Source organism: Siphateles boraxobius, unplaced genomic scaffold, assembly GCF_051911475.1.
Source record: "Siphateles boraxobius isolate OS27281-9 unplaced genomic scaffold, OSU_SipBor_1 77, whole genome shotgun sequence".
Taxonomy (NCBI): Eukaryota; Metazoa; Chordata; class Actinopteri; order Cypriniformes; family Leuciscidae; genus Siphateles; species Siphateles boraxobius.
In genome coordinates this window covers 3847478-3865420 of record NW_027509205.1, presented here as the reverse complement: position 1 = coordinate 3865420, position 17943 = coordinate 3847478, and the positions used below count along the sequence as shown (strand labels likewise).

Genomic DNA, 17943 nt, shown 5'->3' with positions numbered 1-17943 from the left:
TCGCCGAGGCATGCCAAGAAGTAGTGTGTAGGAAGTGCAGAGAAATTGGGCACATTTTTGAAGAGTGCCAAAATGGCAGAAAGTGCAACCTCTGTGGAGAATCATCCCATCTCTACAGAGACTGCCCTAAAAGTTTTGCCAACAAGTTAAAAAGCAACAAAATGGCCGCCCCACCCAAAGAACAAACAATTGAGGAGGCGGGCCCCGAGGTTTCGGCGGGAAATTCAAACCCCCAGCCAGCCTCAGGGATTGGACAGGAAGGAGGAAGTGGGGCGGCCACAGGGGCGGAGTCAATTCTGGCAGTTGGTGAGGGGGAGGAAGCCAATCCTCAAAATGAAATTGAAAAAGAAGACAGTATGGAGGATGAAGAGGAGGAAATGGCTTCCTCCCTAGTAACCGTGTCTGAGGTTAGTGTGTCCACGAGTGGGAGTGAAACAGATGTTTCGCTCCCCAATGCTCAAGTGCAGAAAAGAACTGCGAGATCTCCTCTGGTTCAAACAGAGGAGAAAAAGCTGCGGGTAGCGCATCGGCTAGATAGTTCCCCCATGGAAGATCTAGACCGTATGTGGCCCGCAGAATCTCCTAATGAAGTCTCTTTTCTGCATTTCAAGCTAAGAACATCATCGCCAAAGGATTCGCAAGAGGCCTTCTCTGCGAGCCCTGAGGCGTCAAGCACTTGCCCCCCTGATCCCAGCTCATCTGGGGAAAAGGGAAGGCAAGTGCAACAAGAAATAACATGATTTTAATTATACCTCTGTAGTCCCTTGGTTGCTTTTAAATGTCTCACACCCTTTTAACCATACTGCTCATGGCTCTCACTATCTCCACAATCAATGTGAGAAGTGTGAAGAGCAATATACGAGCACAGAGTGTGTTATCCTTTTTAAAATCTTTTAAGTCAGATGTGTTTTTATTGCAAGAATGTGGTCTGCCTTTTTTAACAAATTACAGGAAGTGGGAGGAGATTTGGACCCCAGGACTTTCCATCTGGAGTGGGTCCAATTTTAACAAAAATGACGGTGTTGCTATTTTAGTAAAAAATCCCCATGTTTTGGTGAAGGGCAGCACTGTGGTGAGGGATGGGCGGGCAATTTTAGCTAATCTGACTTTTTTAGGTAAGGATTTTAACATTTTAAATGTGTATGGTTTTACAGGTAAAAACAACAGGTATGAGCTTTTAGAAGACCTGCAGCCCCACATGCTCGGGAGGGCTCCCCTAGTGGTAGCAGGGGATTTTAATTGTGTTTTATCAAGACAGGATAGAAAGAGGGTAGGAGAGGATTTTAAGGTCGACAAGACATCGGTTTTATTACAAAATATAGTCAAAGATTTTAAGTTAGTTGACTGCTTTAAAACAATGCATCAAAGAGAGGAGGGCTTCACCTGGTTCAGTGGTGATGGCGCCAGAGCCTCTCGAATTGACTATGTTTTTACAAGGGACTGCCCGCCGACCGATGCTACATTGAGCCCCCTCTTCTTTTCTGATCACATGATGCTCTCCTGCACCCTTTCACTACCCACGGGTGTGACCGTAGGGGGAGGGCTGTGGAAGCTGAACTGCTCCCTATTAGAGGATGAGGAAGTGATTAGTGAATATAGGGAGCAGTTCAGCCAATGGCAGACCCTCCAAGACTTTTTCGACTCACGTGCACAGTGGTGGGAGATGGTGAAACAAAGGACAGGACGGTTTTTTAAACAAATTGGAAAAGAAAAAAAGAATAAAGAAAAAAGACGCATGATGGGGCTGCAAAAAAGACTGCAGAGATATTTTAACCTTTTAAACAGTGGATTGGATTTTACAGAAGAAATTAAAGAAGTAAAGAAAGAAATGTCAGATTTGTCCGAAACAAAGACTAAAGGTGTCATTTTAAGATGTAAGGAGAGAGAAATAGAAGAAGGGGAAAAGTGTACTAGATATTTTTTTAAAAAGACAATAACACGGGGAGGGTCAATTAATACTTTAAAAACTTTTACAGGTGGGGAGGTAAATACAACAGATCTGATTTTAGGGGAAATTGAAAGTTTTTACAATAATTTATACAGCACTAAAGAGGTACACAATGGCATCTTAGAGGAAGTTTTAGGGTTTTTAGACAAAAAGGTAAAGAGTCCAGATGTGCTTTTATCCCAAGATTTTACTCTTTTAGAAATGCACAAAGCGCTAAAAGGTTTTAAAAAGGGGAAGTCCCCAGGCTTGGATGGACTCCCCTTTGAGTTTTATCTGACTTTCTGGGACATTTTAGCACACGACTTATTGACAGTTTTTAAAGAACTTGAGACTCTTGACAGACTTCCAGACAGCTTTAGAGTAGGGATAGTTACATTACTATACAAAAAAGGGGACAAGACTGACCTGAGAAACTGGCGACCAATCACTCTTTTAAATTATGATTGTAAACTTTTTAGTAAGATTTTAGCTACACGTATGTCGACTGTTTTAGAGGACGTAATCCACCTGGATCAAGCATGCGCTGTGCCCGGCAGGAAGATCACGGACAGCCTGGTACTGATCAGAGACGCCATCTGTTTTGCGAGAGACAGAAACATTCGGCTAGTAGTCCTAAATTTAGATTTCGAAAAAGCCTTTGATCGCGTCTCGCACCAGTACCTGTTCCAGGTACTGGAAAAAATGGGGTTTCCTGGGAGGTTTATAGCCTGGGTGGGACTGCTGTACAACGATCTGTCTAGCAGAATTTTGGTTAACGGGCATTTATCCAAAGCTGTAAAACTCTACAGCGGCGTCCGTCAGGGGTGTCCTTTATCTCCCCTTCTGTATGTGGCTTGTATTGAGCCACTGGCACAAATCTTGAGAAGGGATAAATGGATTAAAGGACTAGACATCCCAGGGACTGGTGGACTGACGGCGACCTGTGTTTTATATATGGATGACGTGACCCTTTTAGCGACTGACCTTTTATCAGTACGAAGAGCAATGGACTTGACTGACTGGTACGGTCGGGCCTCGGGCGCCAAGCTCAATAGGAGTAAGTCCGAGGCCCAGCTCTTCGGGCCGTGGGGGAACGTGGACACAGTTGGACTAGATTTGGATTTTAAAGACAATGATTTGAAAATTTTAGGTGTAAAATTTGACAGAGAGGGTGGAGGACAAGGAAACTGGACTGACATGTTAGGGAAAGTCAGGCAAAGACTGGGCTTTTGGGGACTGAGACAATTGACGTTTGAAGGCAAGATTTTAATTTTTAAAGCTGTGATTTTACCACTGATTTTACTTGTCTGTTCTGTTTTTAGTCCCCCAAGACGATTCCTGGCCAACCTGGAGAGGGCGGTATTTTATTTCCTGTGGGGGTCCAAGTGGGAACGACTAAAGAGGGAGGTCGTCAAAAAGAAAAAAGAGAATGGCGGGAAAGGCCTCCCAGACCCCCACCTGTTTTTAGGCAGCCGCTTTGCCGCCCTCCACATCCAGTACGCACTGACCCCATCCAGAGAACACAAGACAGCAGCCATGACCCGATTCTGGATGGGGTCATACCTAAGAACTTTGAAAATTTTACCCATTGATCTTAAAAGTCCTGTGTCTTTTAATTTGTCAAAAGAGCATAGTTTTATTAAGAAATTTTTAAAGAAATATCTTTTAGAGACAAATGATGCCACCATTTTAACTAACCATAAGTCTCTTATCTCTCTTGTACAGGATCGAGAATCGGTGAGCCCGGTTCCAGGCCTCACACTAGGTGAGGCCAAAGATGTTTGGAGGAACGCAGCCCACCCAGCTCTCCAGAACAGGCTTAAAGACTTGTCGTGGATGGTGGCTCATGAGATCCTCCCGGTCAGGGCGGTTATGCACTCCAGAGGCATGGCCAAAAACTCCACCTGCCCACGGTCCGGATGTGGTTCCCCGGAGACCGTTCGACATCTGCTCTGGGAGTGCGGCGAAGCGCGGGACCTGTGGGCCAAGACCGGCCCCCTGTTTTTCCCGTGCCTGCCAGCGGGTGGGGCCCAGGTGGACTACAAGCTCGCCATCCTGGGGGTGGGTCAGGGCTTGAAGGAGCTGACACAACCAAAATTTTCCTCGCTCTGGCTCACCCTAAACGTGATTAAGGATGCCATCTGGGTCACCAGAAATCTGCTGGTGGGGAAACGCGTGACGGTCCCCCTCCACGCGTGCGAGCAGAAAATAAGATCAACGCTGCAGGGTGGGCCGCACGTCGTTATTCGGATGGGGGGGCCGGGGTCACACGTAGAAGGTCCCGGCCGCCACCGACCCTGGCCGCCCGTAGATGCACCCTCACCACACCGGCTACGGGAACAGCGGGCCAGCGGGCCGGAGGAGAGGGGATCTCCGCTGGGCACCAGAAGCGGGGAGTCTGGGGCCTGTTCTGGAGACCTGGAGTGAATGGACAATCTTGATAGGGACTCACCCTCGATCCTGTACAAGAGATGTTTTATTTGGCATATTTTATTGTTTTATTGTTTTATATTTGCATTCCTATTTTATTTTAATCCATTTTACCTTTACTTTAAAACAACACACAACATACATGGACTTTTACACAACACATCAACATAACTGATTTTTAACTGTAACTTATGTCCTTTTTGTTGTTTTAAGATATGTGCAAAAATGTGATTTTATAAGGAAAAAATGGATATTGAAAGAATGGAATGAAACAATGTGACAATAAACTTTTTTCGAAAGAAAAATCTGTTCTTATCAGTTTAATATCTGATACGTGCCCTACCCGGGCACCATATATTAAATTGATTTTTGGAACTGGGAGATGGAAGAGGGGCTTGCTCCGTCCACTCCACGCATCGACCCGGTATTGCAGTACTTCTGGGAACGGTGCACCCCCAAAAACTGTGTTCAATGAAAGAGATGTTTTAGTCTTGTGTGGCAGCAGGTGTTAATGGAAGTAACGTATATTGCTGTGTATGGGTGCTTTAAAGGTGTTGTAGGTGATCATATGCTATACAGGTAATGGTGGTGTGAGAGGGGAAAAAAAACAACAACTCTGTTCTTATCTCGTTTAACATCTGATTCGTCCACTATCCGGTGACCGCGTATGAAATTGATTTTTGGCTCATGGATCCGGAGCATGAAAACAACATCATCCACAACAACAACAGCAAAAGAGCCCGACTCTGCAGGTTTTTGATGTCTCTCTCTTATCTCTTGGAGTTTTTACGAATGAGCTGATGAGTTGAATCAGGTGTGTGTTTGATTGTCCGACCGTTGGTGAGGATTGCGGAGAGGGACAGGGTGCCTCTGACGGGAGGCATGGGAATTCATACTTACCTGGCAGGGGAGACACCATGATCAGGAAGGTGGTTCACCCAGGGCGAGGCTCGGCCATTGCACTCCGGTTGTGCTGACCCCTGCGAATTCCCCAAATGTGGGAATCTCGACTGCATAATTTATGGTAGTGGGGGACTGCGTTCGCGCTCTCCCCTGGACACACTGGTTAAAAGAGCAGATTGTTCGAGTTCCTCTTCTTCTGGTAGTTAACGACCTAGGAAGTCCAGGGAATTGAACTGCAGTGGTTGATCGAGAGATGTAAAACTCTCAACCTAGGACCAGTCTGCAAAAGTAGGGCTGTTTTTTAGTTTTTTTTTTCATCATTCTTCAAATAATCTCCATTATTCAACCAGCGCTTTTATTGGCAGCAGTGGTCCTAGAAGCAAAGTTGTTCCGAATGAGGAGTTCTATCATGTGGTATGAATACCTTGTGCATGTGTGAAAAATCACCTGACATACAGTCGCCTATGGCCGTATTCATGTTGTTGTTTTTACTGTTTACAGCGCCACCAAGTGGCCAGTCGCCACATCCCTTTTCACCTGAGCACAGGCTGAGCCCGTGCACAGGTGTACCGACTTGGGTGTAATTGTCTCATTCCGTTGGAGAGTTATGGCCATTTAAGTAAAGCCCGCCTCGCCCACTCCCAACGTTTTGGCGTCCCGTCGCCAACGTGAATCGAAATTCCGACTTTTTTCCGAAAATCTCGCCAGCGCAACCATCGAATCCGAGGCCTGCGTCTTGTTCGGCCCGAGCCAAGGATTCCGGTGATGTAAGACACTTGGGTCTGCGACGGACGGTTCAGGAGTTACGAGGCATTTCGTACTTCTGATCGCTGCAGCGCCACCTTGGGGCCGATTGGGCCGAGCCTTGGTGATGTTGTAGACCGGGCGGGTACTACCATCCCTCAAGAGTTTCAAGTCTCTACGACGTACGCTTTGGTCTGCCCGCTCACTTTTAGGGCAGAATGTTTGTTGGTCCAAAATCCCAGGTTGCACTCCAAAGTGTCGTGTTGTGCGCTCTGCTGTGATCCATTTTCGGTGTCAACAGTCAAGCTGAGCTTGTATTGCTGTGAGCTGAGCTTGTTTGTTGGCGACCTTTAGACCCTCTCGCCACGGCCCAGGTGGGCGTGGCCTTTGACGGCTCCCCCGCCTCTGCGTCATTGTGTCATCGCTTCTCGGCCTTTTGGCTAAGATCAAGTGTCTGGTCCTAAGGTAGAGACAGCGATCGCCTCTTGTTGGACTTGGTCTCGTGTGTTGCTTGTCACACGGGACACACACCCTTCAGGAGGTACATTGACAAGCGGCTTTTAATTGACGACTCGTTCTACGAGGAATCTTCTGGTTTTAAGGTAAGCAGGTTTTAATTTATTTATTGTATATTTATTGTTGGGTTTTAGCCGCAGCAGGCTAGTGGTGCCTCCAACATGTCGGCTGCTCGTGCCGGCATGAGGAGGCACCACAGCGTGCGTTTTAAATTTAAACCAAAAGAGGATGGCACTCTCCGGGTCATGTCCAGGCTGGACTTTTCTAGGAAGTGCATCCAACAGTTACTCGGTTTTAAGGTTGTGGACATAAACTGCCTGTTGACTCTGCCCCTGAATCATGGCTTTGATGTAAGTTTTGCTTCTGCTTCCTTGCTAAGTACTTTTTGGACTCGATTTGAAATGTGTAAAGCCAATTTCTCCATGTTCACTGTGGAAAAACTGACTGATAATTCACTGAAAGTTGTGATTGTCAGGATGTTTAATGAAACAGTTAGTGGAGAAGATATTTCTGTATGGTTGGCAAGATATTGCTCTATTCGTGGACAACCAGTCAAGGTTTTAGATGAAGACGGTATCTGGAGCTGTGCGTGGAGAGTGCCCATTAAACAATGGGCAGATCCCAACAGCTACCATGGCCTGAGTCAAATACCTTCTATGATTGTGTTGGGAGAGAATAGAGGCTACATCCATTACCAAGGGATGCCCAAGCTATGCCGCAAGTGTGGCAAACTTGGACATCTCGCCGAGGCATGGCAAGAAGTAGTGTGTAGGAAGTGCAGAGAAATTGGGCACATTTTTGAAGAGTGCCAAAATGGCAGAAAGTGCAACCTCTGTGGAGAATCATCCCATCTCTACAGAGACTGCCCTAAAAGTTTTGCCAACAAGTTAAAAAGCAACAAAATGGCCGCCCCACCCAAAGAACAAACAATTGAGGAGGCGGGCCCCGAGGTTTCGGCGGGAAATTCAAACCCCCAGCCAGCCTCAGGGATTGGACAGGAAGGAGGAAGTGGGGCGGCCACAGGGGCGGAGTCAATTCTGGCAGTTGGTGAGGGGGAGGAAGCCAATCCTCAAAATGAAATTGAAAAAGAAGACAGTATGGAGGATGAAGAGGAGGAAATGGCTTCCTCCCTAGTAACCGTGTCTGAGGTTAGTGTGTCCACGAGTGGGAGTGAAACAGATGTTTCGCTCCCCAATGCTCAAGTGCAGAAAAGAACTGCGAGATCTCCTCTGGTTCAAACAGAGGAGAAAAAGCTGCGGGTAGCGCATCGGCTAGATAGTTCCCCCATGGAAGATCTAGACCGTATGTGGCCCGCAGAATCTCCTAATGAAGTCTCTTTTCTGCATTTCAAGCTAAGAACATCATCGCCAAAGGATTCGCAAGAGGCCTTCTCTGCGAGCCCTGAGGCGTCAAGCACTTGCCCCCCTGATCCCAGCTCATCTGGGGAAAAGGGAAGGCAAGTGCAACAAGAAATAACATGATTTTAATTATACCTCTGTAGTCCCTTGGTTGCTTTTAAATGTCTCACACCCTTTTAACCATACTGCTCATGGCTCTCACTATCTCCACAATCAATGTGAGAAGTGTGAAGAGCAATATACGAGCACAGAGTGTGTTATCCTTTTTAAAATCTTTTAAGTCAGATGTGTTTTTATTGCAAGAATGTGGTCTGCCTTTTTTAACAAATTACAGGAAGTGGGAGGAGATTTGGACCCCAGGACTTTCCATCTGGAGTGGGTCCAATTTTAACAAAAATGACGGTGTTGCTATTTTAGTAAAAAATCCCCATGTTTTGGTGAAGGGCAGCACTGTGGTGAGGGATGGGCGGGCAATTTTAGCTAATCTGACTTTTTTAGGTAAGGATTTTAACATTTTAAATGTGTATGGTTTTACAGGTAAAAACAACAGGTATGAGCTTTTAGAAGACCTGCAGCCCCACATGCTCGGGAGGGCTCCCCTAGTGGTAGCAGGGGATTTTAATTGTGTTTTATCAAGACAGGATAGAAAGAGGGTAGGAGAGGATTTTAAGGTCGACAAGACATCGGTTTTATTACAAAATATAGTCAAAGATTTTAAGTTAGTTGACTGCTTTAAAACAATGCATCAAAGAGAGGAGGGCTTCACCTGGTTCAGTGGTGATGGCGCCAGAGCCTCTCGAATTGACTATGTTTTTACAAGGGACTGCCCGCCGACCGATGCTACATTGAGCCCCCTCTTCTTTTCTGATCACATGATGCTCTCCTGCACCCTTTCACTACCCACGGGTGTGACCGTAGGGGGAGGGCTGTGGAAGCTGAACTGCTCCCTATTAGAGGATGAGGAAGTGATTAGTGAATATAGGGAGCAGTTCAGCCAATGGCAGACCCTCCAAGACTTTTTCGACTCACGTGCACAGTGGTGGGAGATGGTGAAACAAAGGACAGGACGGTTTTTTAAACAAATTGGAAAAGAAAAAAAGAATAAAGAAAAAAGACGCATGATGGGGCTGCAAAAAAGACTGCAGAGATATTTTAACCTTTTAAACAGTGGATTGGATTTTACAGAAGAAATTAAAGAAGTAAAGAAAGAAATGTCAGATTTGTCCGAAACAAAGACTAAAGGTGTCATTTTAAGATGTAAGGAGAGAGAAATAGAAGAAGGGGAAAAGTGTACTAGATATTTTTTTAAAAAGACAATAACACGGGGAGGGTCAATTAATACTTTAAAAACTTTTACAGGTGGGGAGGTAAATACAACAGATCTGATTTTAGGGGAAATTGAAAGTTTTTACAATAATTTATACAGCACTAAAGAGGTACACAATGGCATCTTAGAGGAAGTTTTAGGGTTTTTAGACAAAAAGGTAAAGAGTCCAGATGTGCTTTTATCCCAAGATTTTACTCTTTTAGAAATGCACAAAGCGCTAAAAGGTTTTAAAAAGGGGAAGTCCCCAGGCTTGGATGGACTCCCCTTTGAGTTTTATCTGACTTTCTGGGACATTTTAGCACACGACTTATTGACAGTTTTTAAAGAACTTGAGACTCTTGACAGACTTCCAGACAGCTTTAGAGTAGGGATAGTTACATTACTATACAAAAAAGGGGACAAGACTGACCTGAGAAACTGGCGACCAATCACTCTTTTAAATTATGATTGTAAACTTTTTAGTAAGATTTTAGCTACACGTATGTCGACTGTTTTAGAGGACGTAATCCACCTGGATCAAGCATGCGCTGTGCCCGGCAGGAAGATCACGGACAGCCTGGTACTGATCAGAGACGCCATCTGTTTTGCGAGAGACAGAAACATTCGGCTAGTAGTCCTAAATTTAGATTTCGAAAAAGCCTTTGATCGCGTCTCGCACCAGTACCTGTTCCAGGTACTGGAAAAAATGGGGTTTCCTGGGAGGTTTATAGCCTGGGTGGGACTGCTGTACAACGATCTGTCTAGCAGAATTTTGGTTAACGGGCATTTATCCAAAGCTGTAAAACTCTACAGCGGCGTCCGTCAGGGGTGTCCTTTATCTCCCCTTCTGTATGTGGCTTGTATTGAGCCACTGGCACAAATCTTGAGAAGGGATAAATGGATTAAAGGACTAGACATCCCAGGGACTGGTGGACTGACGGCGACCTGTGTTTTATATATGGATGACGTGACCCTTTTAGCGACTGACCTTTTATCAGTACGAAGAGCAATGGACTTGACTGACTGGTACGGTCGGGCCTCGGGCGCCAAGCTCAATAGGAGTAAGTCCGAGGCCCAGCTCTTCGGGCCGTGGGGGAACGTGGACACAGTTGGACTAGATTTGGATTTTAAAGACAATGATTTGAAAATTTTAGGTGTAAAATTTGACAGAGAGGGTGGAGGACAAGGAAACTGGACTGACATGTTAGGGAAAGTCAGGCAAAGACTGGGCTTTTGGGGACTGAGACAATTGACGTTTGAAGGCAAGATTTTAATTTTTAAAGCTGTGATTTTACCACTGATTTTACTTGTCTGTTCTGTTTTTAGTCCCCCAAGACGATTCCTGGCCAACCTGGAGAGGGCGGTATTTTATTTCCTGTGGGGGTCCAAGTGGGAACGACTAAAGAGGGAGGTCGTCAAAAAGAAAAAAGAGAATGGCGGGAAAGGCCTCCCAGACCCCCACCTGTTTTTAGGCAGCCGCTTTGCCGCCCTCCACATCCAGTACGCACTGACCCCATCCAGAGAACACAAGACAGCAGCCATGACCCGATTCTGGATGGGGTCATACCTAAGAACTTTGAAAATTTTACCCATTGATCTTAAAAGTCCTGTGTCTTTTAATTTGTCAAAAGAGCATAGTTTTATTAAGAAATTTTTAAAGAAATATCTTTTAGAGACAAATGATGCCACCATTTTAACTAACCATAAGTCTCTTATCTCTCTTGTGCAGGATCGAGAATCGGTGAGCCCGGTTCCAGGCCTCACACTAGGTGAGGCCAAAGATGTTTGGAGGAACGCAGCCCACCCAGCTCTCCAGAACAGGCTTAAAGACTTGTCGTGGATGGTGGCTCATGAGATCCTCCCGGTCAGGGCGGTTATGCACTCCAGAGGCATGGCCAAAAACTCCACCTGCCCACGGTCCGGATGTGGTTCCCCGGAGACCGTTCGACATCTGCTCTGGGAGTGCGGCGAAGCGCGGGACCTGTGGGCCAAGACCGGCCCCCTGTTTTTCCCGTGCCTGCCAGCGGGTGGGGCCCAGGTGGACTACAAGCTCGCCATCCTGGGGGTGGGTCAGGGCTTGAAGGAGCTGACACAACCAAAATTTTCCTCGCTCTGGCTCACCCTAAACGTGATCAAGGATGCCATCTGGGTCACCAGAAATCTGCTGGTGGGGAAACGCGTGACGGTCCCCCTCCACGCGTGCGAGCAGAAAATAAGATCAACGCTGCAGGGTGGGCCGCACGTCGTTATTCGGATGGGGGGGCCGGGGTCACACGTAGAAGGTCCCGGCCGCCACCGACCCTGGCCGCCCGTAGATGCACCCTCACCACACCGGCTACGGGAACAGCGGGCCAGCGGGCCGGAGGAGAGGGGATCTCCGCTGGGCACCAGAAGCGGGGAGTCTGGGGCCTGTTCTGGAGACCTGGAGTGAATGGACAATCTTGATAGGGACTCACCCTCGATCCTGTACAAGAGATGTTTTATTTGGCATATTTTATTGTTTTATTGTTTTATATTTGCATTCCTATTTTATTTTAATCCATTTTACCTTTACTTCAAAACAACACACAACATACATGGACTTTTACACAACACATCAACATAACTGATTTTTAACTGTAACTTATGTCCTTTTTGTTGTTTTAAGATATGTGCAAAAATGTGATTTTATAAGGAAAAAATGGATATTGAAAGAATGGAATGAAACAATGTGACAATAAACTTTTTTCGAAAGAAAAAATCTGTTCTTATCAGTTTAATATCTGATACGTGCCCTACCCGGGCACCATATATTAAATTGATCGCTTCTCGGCCTTTTGGCTAAGATCTAGTATCTGGTCCGAGGGTAGAGGCAGCGATCGCCTCTTGGAGGTTTTTCCGGCTTGGGTCGTTCAGTGGCTTGAGCCTCAAACTTCTGAGAGGTATATTGGCAGTGCCTTTTTTTTTTTTTATCCGGACGACTTGGTTTTCCAAGGAATCTTTTGTTCTTAAGGTAAGTTATTTATTTATTTATTTATTTATTTATTACGGTTTTAAGGTTGTGTTTTAAATAGCTGTTGGTGTCTCCACCATGTCGGCTGCTCGTGCCGGCATGCGGAGGCACCACAGCGTGCGTTTTTTATTTAAAGAGGTGGATGGTAAGCTCCTGGGGTTGTCACGTCTTGACTTCTCCAGGAAGCTGATCCAGAAAGCCCTAAATTTTAGACCCGAGGACTTGAACTGCCTAGTAACTCTCCCCCTGAACAAAGGTTTTGATTTAAGTTTCAAAAGTGCTTCCCTGTTAATTGAATTCTGGCAAAGGTTTGATGCATGCAAAGCCCAATTCGCTATGTTTACTGTGGAGAAACTTTCTGACAATTCATTAAAAACTGTGATTGTTAGGATGTTTAATGAAACAGTGAATGGGGAGGACATTTGTGTCTGGCTGGGCAGATTTTGCACTGTTCGGGGTCAACCAACCAAAGTGTTAGATGAAGATGGTATCTGGAATTGCTCCTGGCGAATTCCCATTAAACAATGGGAGGACGCCGGGGGCTACCAGGGCCTGAAGCATCTGCCTTCAATGATTGTGTTGGGAGAGAACAGGGGCTACATTCACTACCAAGGAATGCCCAAACTGTGCAGGAAGTGTGGGAGGATGGGGCATTTAGCTGATGCATGCAAGGAATTAACATGTGGGAAGTGTAGAGGAATTGGTCACATCTTTGAAGAATGTACCATTGGCAGAAGGTGTAATCTTTGTGGTGAAACTGACCATCTCTACAGAGATTGCCCTAAAAGTTTTGCCAACAAATTGAAAGGGAACAAAATGGCCGCCCCACATGTGGAACAAACAAAAGAACAAAGAGAGAAGGAGGTGGTCCCTGAGATTTTGGCGGGAATTTCAAATTCCCAGCCAGCCTCAGGGATTTGTCAGGAAAAAGGAAGTGGGGCGGCCACAGGGGCGGAGTCACAGCTTGAAACCGAACAGGGGGAGGAAACCACTCCCGGACAAGATAAAGGAAAGGAAACAGAAGACGGAGAGGATGAAACGGTTTCCTCCCTCAACACCGTCTCGGAGGTGAGTATGCCCTCCAGTGGGAGTGAAACTGACCTTTCACTCCCAAATGCTCAAGTGCAGAAGAGAACTGCGGGATCTCCGTTGTGTGTAGTAGTGGAGAAAAGAATGAGGGCTACACAAGGGCTGGATAGTTTCTCCCCGGAGGATCCAGACCGCATGTGGCCCTCAGAATCCCCTAATGAAGTTTCCTTTCTGCATTTTAAGCTAAGAACATCAACACCGAAAGAGTCGCAAGAGTTCAGCTCTGTGGCTTCGGAAGTGTCAACCTCTTGCCCTCCTGAACCCAGCCCCCATGGGAGAAGGGAGAGGCATGAGGAACAAGAAATAACATAATTTTAAAGATGCCTCTGTATGTCTTTTATTAGTCTTCTTTTAAAAGTTCATATCATTTTAACTATACTGCTCATGGCCCTCACAATCTCTACAATAAATGTGAGAAGTGTGAGAAGTGATATACGAGCACAGAGCGTTTTATCCTTTTTAAAATCCTGTAAGTCAGATGTGTTTTTATTGCAAGAATGTGCTTTGCCCTTTTTATCCAATTACAGAAAGTGGGAGGAGCTTTGGACCCCTGGACATTCTATCTGGAGTGGGTCCAATTTTAACAAAAATGACGGTGTTGCTATTTTAATCAACAATCCAAACATCTTGGTGAAGGGCAGCACGGTGGTAAGGGATGGGCGAGCAATTTTAGCAAACTTGACTTTTTTAGATAAGGATTTTAATGTTCTTAATGTGTATGGTTTTAATGATAAGAATGAAAGATATGAGCTTTTAGAAGACCTGCAGCCCCACATGTTAGGGAGGGCCCCTTTGGTGGTGGCAGGGGATTTTAACTGTGTCTTAACTCCGAAAGATAGGAAGAGGGTAGAAGGTTTTAAATTTGACAAAACATCGGTTTTATTGCAAAATTTAGTCAGAGATTTTAATTTAGTCGACTGCTTTAAAAAAATGCATCAGAGAGAGGAGGGCTTCACCTGGTTCAGTGGTGATGGCACCAGAGCCTCTCGCATTGACTACATTTTTACACGGGACTGCTTGCCAACCGATGCTACATTATCCCCCCTCTTTTTTTCTGATCACATGATGCTATCCTGCACCCTTTCACTGGCCTCTGGTGTGACAGTAGGAGGAGGGCTGTGGAAGTTGAACTGCTCCCTGTTGGAGGATGAGGAAGTATTTAGTGAGTACAGGGAGCAGTTCAGCCGATGGCAGACCCTCCAAGACTTTTATGATTCACGTGCACAGTGGTGGGAAATGGTAAAGGAACGGACGAGACAGTTTTTTAAGAAAATAGGAAAGGAGAAAAAGAAAAAAGAAAAGAGACGCATGATGGGGTTGCAAAAACGACTACAGAGGTATTTTAATCTTTTAAAAATTGGGTTTGATTTTAGTGAAGAAATAAAAGAAGTAAAACAAGAAATGTCAGTTTTAGCCCAAATTCAAAGTAAAGGTGTCATTTTAAGGAGTAGAGAACAAGATATTGAAGAAGGGGAAAAGTGTACAAGATATTTTTTTTAAAAAATTATAACACGGGGAGGGGCTTTGACAACTTTGAAATCGGATGGGAGGGTGGTAAATGAAACAGAAGAGATTTTAAGAGGGGTGGAAAACTTTTATAGTGATTTATATGGCCTAAAACAAGTACACGACGATACCTTAATGGAAGTTTTAAATTTTTTAGACAAAAAGCTCCAGAGTCAATGTGCACTTTTAAGACAGGATTTTACGATTTTAGAAATACAAAAAGCTCTGAAAGGTTTTAAGCGTGGGAAGTCCCCAGGACTAGACGGACTACCACTTGAATTTTACTTGACCTTTGGGGACATTTTAGCACATGACTTACTGACTGTTTTTAAAGAATTTGACAATGTGAACAGACTTCCAGACAGCTTCAGAATAGGGATAGTGACGCTATTACATAAGAAAGGCGACAAGACTGACTTAAAGAATTGGCGACCCATCACTCTTTTAAACGTTGACTGCAAACTTTTTAGCAAAATTTTAGCCACGCGTATGTCGACAGTTTTAGCAGACGTAATCCACTTGGATCAAGCATGCGCCGTGCCCGGAAGGAAGATCACGGACAGCCTGGTACTGATCAGAGACGCCATCTGTTTTGCGAGAGACAGAAACATTCAGCTAGTAGTCCTAAATTTAGACTTTGAAAAGGCATTCGACCGTATCTCGCACCAGTTCCTGTTTAAGGTACTGGAAAAAATGGGGTTTCCTGGGAGGTTTATAGCCTGGGTGGGACTGCTGTACAACGAGCTGTCTAGCAGAATTTTGGTTAACGGGCATTTATCCAAAGCTGTAAAACTCCACAGCGGCGTCCGTCAGGGGTGTCCTTTATCTCCCCTTCTGTATGTGGCTTGTATTGAGCCACTGGCACAAATCTTGAGAAGGGATAAATGGATTAAAGGACTAGACATCCCAGGGACTGGTGGACTGACGGCGACCTGTGTTTTATATATGGATGACGTGACCCTTTTAGCGACTGACCTTTTATCAGTACGAAGAGCAATGGACTTGACTGACTGGTACGGTCGGGCCTCGGGCGCCAAGCTCAATAGGAGTAAGTCCGAGGCCCAGCTCTTCGGGCCGTGGGGGAACGTGGACACAGTTGGACTAGATTTGGATTTTAAAGACAATGATTTGAAAATTTTAGGTGTAAAATTTGACAGAGAGGGTGGAGGACAAGGAAACTGGACTGACATGTTAGGGAAAGTCAGGCAAAGACTGGGCTTTTGGGGACTGAGACAATTGACGTTTGAAGGCAAGATTTTAATTTTTAAAGCTGTGATTTTACCACTGATTTTACTTGTCTGTTCTGTTTTTAGTCCCCCAAGACGATTCCTGGCAAACCTGGAGAGGGCGGTATTTTATTTCCTGTGGGGGTCCAAGTGGGAACGACTAAAGAGGGAGGTCGTCAAAAAGAAAAAAGAGAATGGCGGGAAAGGCCTCCCAGACCCCCACCTGTTTTTAGGCAGCCGCTTTGCCGCCCTCCACATCCAGTACGCACTGACCCCATCCAGAGAACACAAGACAGGAGCCATGACCCGATTCTGGATGGGGTCATACCTAAGAACTTTGAAAATTTTACCCATTGATCTTAAAAGTCCTGTGTCTTTTAATTTGTCAAAAGAGCATAGTTTTATTAAGAAATTTTTAAAGAAATATCTTTTAGAGACAAATGATGCCACCATTTTAACTAACCATAAGTCTCTTATCTCTCTTGTGCAGGATCGAGAATCGGTGAGCCCGGTTCCAGGCCTCACACTAGGTGAGGCCAAAGATGTTTGGAGGAACGCAGCCCACCCAGCTCTCCAGAACAGGCTTAAAGACTTGTCGTGGATGGTGGCTCATGAGATCCTCCCGGTCAGGGCGGTTATGCACTCCAGAGGCATGGCCAAAAACTCCACCTGCCCACGGTCCGGATGTGGTTCCCCGGAGACCGTTCGACATCTGCTCTGGGAGTGCGGCGCTGCGCGGGACCTGTGGGCCAAGACCGGCCCCCTGTTTTTCCCGTGCCTGCCAGCGGGTGGGGCCCAGGTGGACTACAAGCTCGCCATCCTGGGGGTGGGTCAGGGCTTGAAGGAGCTGACACAACCAAAATTTTCCTCGCTCTGGCTCACCCTAAACGTGATCAAGGATGCCATCTGGGTCACCAGAAATCTGCTGGTGGGGAAACGCGTGACGGTCCCCCTCCACGCGTGCGAGCAGAAAATAAGATCAACGCTGCAGGGTGGGCCGCACGTCGTTATTCGGATGGGGGGGCCGGGGTCACACGTAGAAGGTCCCGGCCGCCACCGACCCTGGCCGCCCGTAGATGCACCCTCACCACACCGGCTACGGGAACAGCGGGCCAGCGGGCCGGAGGAGAGGGGATCTCCGCTGGGCACCAGAAGCGGGGAGTCTGGGGCCTGTTCTGGAGACCTGGAGTGAATGGACAATCTTGATAGGGACTCACCCTCGATCCTTTACAAGAGATGTTTTATTTGGCAAGTTTTATTGTTTTATTGTTTTTATGTTTTATTCCTATTTATTTTAATCCATTTACGTTTCCTTTAATACAACTCAAATATTAACATACATGGACTTTTACACAACACACAATCAATAATTGATTTTTAACTATAAAGTGTGTCTTTTTTATTTGTTTTTGTTGTTTTAAGATGTGTAAATAAATACTTGATTTATAAAAAAAATGTAAATGGAAAACATGGAATGAAAACCTGTGACAATAAAACTTTTTCGAAAGAAAAAAATCTGTTCTTATCAGTTTAATATCTGATACGTGCCCTACCCGGGCACCATATATTAAATTGATTTTTGGAACTGGGAGATGGAAGAGGGGCTTGCTCCGTCCACTCCACGCATCGACCCGGTATTGCAGTACTTCTGGGAACGGTGCACCCCCAAAAACTGTGTTCAATGAAAGAGATGTTTTAGTCTTGTGTGGCAGCAGGTGTTAATGGAAGTAACGTATATTGCTGTGTATGGGTGCTTTAAAGGTGTTGTAGGTGATCATATGCAATACAGGTAATGGTGGTGTGAGAGGGAAAAAAAAACAACAACTCTGTTCTTATCTCGTTTAACATCTGATTCGTCCACTATCCGGTGACCGCGTATGAAATTGATTTTTGGCTCATGGATCCGGAGCATGAAAACAACATCATCCACAACAACAACAGCAAAA

The 17943-nt window shown here is 45.7% G+C and overlaps 1 non-coding gene and 2 pseudogenes across 1 annotated transcript; all 3 read left to right on the top strand.

Annotated features, from left to right (window-relative positions):
* Positions 1-4639: 4639 nt before the first annotated feature.
* Positions 4640-4815, top strand: LOC143727277 (U2 spliceosomal RNA; annotated as a pseudogene).
* A 434-nt stretch (positions 4816-5249) lies between these two features.
* Positions 5250-5413, top strand: LOC143726566 (U1 spliceosomal RNA). The gene has a single exon (XR_013198809.1). It is a non-coding gene; the product is annotated as a U1 spliceosomal RNA (small nuclear RNA).
* Positions 5414-17489: 12076 nt separating this feature from the next.
* Positions 17490-17665, top strand: LOC143727309 (U2 spliceosomal RNA; annotated as a pseudogene).
* The last annotated feature ends 278 nt before the right edge of the window (positions 17666-17943 follow it).